The 5405-nt window shown below is 29.7% G+C and overlaps 2 long non-coding RNA genes across 2 annotated transcripts in view; one reads left to right on the top strand and one right to left on the bottom strand.

Annotated features, from left to right (window-relative positions):
* LOC118163077 overlaps positions 1–2260 on the bottom strand; it is a 7049-nt gene extending 4789 nt beyond the window's left edge. The window contains exon 1 of the long non-coding RNA XR_004748833.1: positions 2245–2260. This is a non-coding gene — a long non-coding RNA (uncharacterized LOC118163077). The remainder of the gene's footprint in view (positions 1–2244) is intronic.
* The window catches only part of LOC118163071, an 8962-nt gene extending 6649 nt beyond the window's left edge, over positions 1–2313 (top strand). Inside the window, exon 3 of the long non-coding RNA XR_004748826.1 lies at positions 2302–2313. This is a non-coding gene — a long non-coding RNA (uncharacterized LOC118163071). The remainder of the gene's footprint in view (positions 1–2301) is intronic.
* Positions 2314–5405: the final 3092 nt, after the last annotated feature.

Genomic DNA, 5405 nt, shown 5'->3' with positions numbered 1-5405 from the left:
TTTCTTTTTCTTTTTCTTTTTCTTTTTCTTTTTCTTTTTCTTTTTCTCTTTCTTTTTCTTTTTCTTTTTCTTTTTCTTTTTCTTTATTTTTAATTTTATTTATTTATTTTCTCTTTTTCTCTTTCCCTTTTTTCTTTTTTTCTTTTTGTTTTTCTTATTTCTCTTTTTATTTTTTTCTCATTTTCTCTCCTTTTCTCCTTCTCCTTGTTCTTATTCTTCTTGTTCTTATTCTTCTTGTTCTTGTTCATCTTGTTCTTGTTCTTGTTCTTCTTGTTTTTCTTCTCCTTCTTCTTCTTCTCCTCCTCCTCCTCCTCCTTCTTCTCTTTCTTCTTTCTCTTTGATATGTTCAGTACAAAACCAAACAACAGCAACAACAAAAAACACCTTTTTCCTAAGAATGTATTTTAGAATTGGATAAATAGAAATCTTCCTGACAAACAAAACATGACTTTGCTTAAAGACAATACAAGCAAGCAAACATTCAGTTTATCCTATCTAGTTTTACATTAAACTGAAACTTTAGTCAAAAGTGAGTATTTCTTACTATTTGGATGTGTATCAACACTCTTGTCCAACAACAAAAATAGCAACAATCCTGTCAGAAAACTAATGGTTGACTTAAAACACTAGAAACAGTTGCATTCAACTATATTAGCTTATTTACAGAATGTATCACCTGATATTCTTAATTACTGTACTGTAATAATTAAGAATATGTGATACAATATGCATTTTTGCACACAGTCATCTCCTAATTGCAAAATCCAACAATTATTTTTATTTATGAATTATATTTTGTAGGTTTCAAAATAATTTATAACTAAATGATTCTTTTAGACTTTGTTTTAATACATCTTTAAAAAGCCATACACAAGGTCAAGCAATTTCACATACTGGTTTAACTTTGGTATTGTTAAGCAGAATATATATTTAAAGCACAGGTCTATAGCAAATAATAATAATAATAATAATAATAATAATACAAAAAAAAAAAGCAAACTCAAAAAGCCAAAACAAACAAACAAAAAAAGAAAAAATCACTTTTGATATATTTTTTAATATATTCCTATATTAATCTTGCATGCTCTGAACCATATGAATAACTTTACTTTCAGTATGTAAATATTATCACCTAAAACTATTTATGAGAGTAAAGTTGCTCATATGTCTAGCCATTTCCAAGACTGTGTCTTCAATTTTTTATTGTTTGATTAGTAGGGGGAAAAAAATAAAAAATCTATTGAGTATTCACTCTTTCAAACTCATATTATTGGTTCATGTATTTTTGTCTGACAACTTTCTATAGTAATGAAAAACATCCTTCATTGAACAGTAAAGAAAGCAATTATCACGTAATATTAATACCTCAAAAATACAGTGAGATTCTTAAGAGAATAATCCAAAGTCTGACTTTACATTGATAATAATTATATTTACATTACTGAATGTTAGAAAACATCATATAATACATACATAACTTTATAACTAACACATATCACTATGTATATTTCCATTCAGATTTTTGTACATCACAGGTGTACATATCTCTTTATGCTTATATATGTATTTAAAAGTACAATGACTATTGTTATTACACCAAATGTTAATTCTTAGTTACATACACAAACTCTGTTGATTTTAGAACGATTGTTTTACTTATGTGAAAATATATGTGTGATTCTCACCTTGACTTATACTAAAGAAGTCCATGGATTTTTTTTTTTCTTTCTTTTTTTTTTTTTTTTTTTTTTTTTTTTTTCTGGAAGTTACTCCTAATTTAGATCAGACTAACTGAAAGGATGCACAGTTTTTGTTCCTGTTGTTTTGTTTTATAGGTATTCCAGAGTGTTTCTTGAGGTGAAGCATTTCAGAACAAGGAAGAATACATTTAAATTATTTTTATATTCTGTATCCAGGAAATCTAATTTGGATTATGTTCATCTATTTAGCATACAACATGATTCAAAAGCAACTAGCACAAAGGTCAGTTATCACAGACATATATATATATATATATATAAAATCATAGCATAATGGAGTTCAAATTTTGAAAGGTTGTCATACAGCTACATATAGCAGAATGACAAAATAATAAGAAGAACAAATAAACACAAACCAACCAACCAACCAAACAAACAAACCACTAATATACAGATAGTAATAAGGCCATCAATAATATTATCTCATGGATTTACATCATTGAAGTAGTTGTCCGTATTTTGACACCAGAGCCTCTTCTTAAACATCATTGTGTTTTCATTTCTGAAAATTCTTTACAAAATAGTATCTGCATTAATCTAGTCCTCATGTAGAGGGAATACAAATATTCCTAGTTGTATTTAAATAGTTCAAATACTGTTTCTATCCCAAATTTTAAGGTACAGAGCTCAGGCCACACTGGAAAATGGATGTTGAGGTGTTTTAAGCTTTTCATTAATTTAGGTCACAACTGTCTTTGAAGAGAACTATTTTCTCATTTAAATGTTATTTAAAAATAAATGTTATTTATAAATTTAAATATGGTGGTACCAAATGTCAAAATAATTTTGTGATTATCTGCATTTAAAGACATAACATAATGACCTCCAGCAAAGCATTATCCTGACTGTTTTTAAATGAGGATTTTTATTGTTGTTCTCCAGAAGAATGCTCTAGATAACTGTTTCAATATCTTTGTTCTCTGTCAGTATTGTACTTTTTTCTATTGCTTTCACATATATATATATATAGTATCATTGGCAGAAACAAATCTAGCTTGAAGTCTGGAAAAAGCCAGAAGGAAAATATATTAGATATATGGACAATAATAATAATAATAATAATAATAATAATAATAATAATAAATAGTGTTTAAAATTTTATTTTTCATATTTTTGATCATACAATCTATGTGGAAAATTTTGCACATGCCCATTATGCAAACATGCAAATATAAAAAAAATACATTATCAAATGAAAGTTGCATATGCAAAATTACACACAGATTTCCGTGTTTGCCTTCTACATTCATACAGAAGTCTATGACAGAAAATTAATCCAACTAACAGGAAAAGTTCAGGGCACTTGGAAAATCTGATATTACAGTTCAGATTTGCAAATCATTATTAAAAAGTGTATTAGAAAGAATATTTACTTTTATGCTGAGAAACATTTCTCCACAAAATATCTGGCATTGATAGAGCATTAAGTCTTCACTGGTTATTAATTCTTGATTTGATGTTTTTGATATTATGAAGCTTTACTTTTATAAAAAGAAATGTATATACAAATTATTTGTAATTACATCATCCCTCCAACCTTTTGATTATAGCTAAATTGGAAAGGTTTCACTTTTCAGATACAGTTTTATTTCCTTTATAAAATTAATATTATTTATTCAATCTAATACCTAATTGATAAAAAAAAAAAAATCCTCTCAGCTGTGATACTTTAGTTAATTGACATGATATCATATGTACTTGTTGATCTTTCTCACTGTGTTAGTCAGCCCTGCCGTGTTTCACAACCATGAGTATTGTTTTGAATAGTGGTTCTAAAAGTGTAACAACAAAGATAACCTTCTCTCTTAGATGTATATAGCAGTTTGCTTTCTGCCTAAGTGTCCTAAAACATTCTTACTCACAGACCCTTTGTAAGTAAACCATTACAAAGAGAAAAGAAAATCTGATATCTATGTTTACTCAGGACTTCCCAGAGCGTTCTAAGTAGTTTTACTGTAGGCAATGTATAGATAGAAATCACACTGGTCTGAAGCAAAAGTGGTGAGAGAATTCTTACTATATTCCAAAAGATTTAGAGTTAGGTCCAATAAGATGTATGCATTTTCCTGATTGAAAACTATCATTTGTTATGTTATTTCATTGCAAGTGAAAAGTGAATTTTATGTTTATATTAATTTCAATATATGTTGTTTGTTCTGATCAGTATGAACTGCTTAGATTCCATTATTCCATGTGGAGATAGTCTAAACTTAATGCAAGAGTTCACTTTCTTTTCCTTAATAATAATAATAATAATAATAATAATAATAATAAAAGCACCCGACATCAGTTCAGTGTCTTATGAAGTCTTATTAATCAGAATAGATTGTGCTCATTGGCTTCATTCTGCAAATAAAAGTATTTTGTTAATGAAACATGAAGCTTTAACCTTAAACCAAAAGCATGAAGGGGTCTTAAATTTCATTTAGGAGAATGATGTCTGGGTTCCCCCTTTTTTTTTTTAAAAAAAATAAAAAATACTTCTTTTCAAATCCTAGAACAATGCATAGATATTGAATATTAACAAGGACATTATTCTTAGACCTTAGGAGTATAACGACTTTGAATCACTCCAAGTAATACACAGAAAAAAATCAATATGTTTTCTATTCAAGAACAAATATGATAAATAGGAGACCATTTTCCTTTTCAAGTGTTCATTTTTAAGCCAAGAAAACACTTATGGAAGTCACTATGTGTCTTTCACTTAGTGGCCAGTATGTATATTAAAACCAGCAATAGACATATTTCTGTCCTGGATTCCTTACATTAAAAGTGTTCTGTCCTTAAGGTATGATCAGCACTGTCATATATATATTAAAATACCTTCCCTTTTGTGTGAGAATTATTAAAGTGAATACTAGTGCTCCATTCTGTCTGTTGAAATAACTGATTGCCAGCCACTCTGGAGATATGGAAGAGAAAGGTGCTTGGTGATAGAACTCCTTTCCATTTTTCTACCACACATGCACACGCATGCACAAAAAATATTTACCCCTAGTCATACAAACAACAAAAACAACAAAAGCATGATATTTGCTATTTTTGTTATTTCATACAATCTACTGCTGCTTTTAAACTAAAAAAAAAAAAAAAAAAAAAAAAAAAAATCCCCTTTCCTTGCTTTTACTTATTTATTTTTGGACACCAATGTGTGGAAAGATCTCTGCCTTGCAGAGATATCTTAACAAATTAAAGCCTTGCAGGGAGATCTGCAAAGCAGAGGGCTGGACGAACACTAGCCATATGAAGATTAAGGAGCAAGTGCTAGATTCAGCACATGGGTTGGGGAAACCCTGGATATATGTACGGACTGGGAGATGAGAGGCTGGAGACCAGCCCCAAGGAATGGGATCTGGGGATTGTGTTCAACAACAATTTGAATATGAGTCAAGAGTGTGCCTTGCCAGCCAAAAGGGCCAACGATATCCTGGGGTTCATCAGCACAATACTACTAGACCGTCAAGGGAAGCAACTGTCCCACTCTGCTCTTCACTGGTGCAGACTTACCAAATGTACTGTGGGCAGTTTTAGGTACCACAATATAAGAAAGACATAAAACTATTAGAGAGTATCCAGAGGAGGATATGAAGATGGTGAATGGTCTAGAGGGCATTTAAGAAGCAGCTGAAGTCACTTGGTTTG

Source organism: Oxyura jamaicensis, chromosome 1 (genome assembly GCF_011077185.1).
Source record: "Oxyura jamaicensis isolate SHBP4307 breed ruddy duck chromosome 1, BPBGC_Ojam_1.0, whole genome shotgun sequence".
Lineage (NCBI taxonomy): Eukaryota > Metazoa > Chordata > Aves > Anseriformes > Anatidae > Oxyura > Oxyura jamaicensis.
Note: the sequence above shows the minus strand (reverse complement) of the source record. Positions and strands in the feature narration are given on the sequence as shown.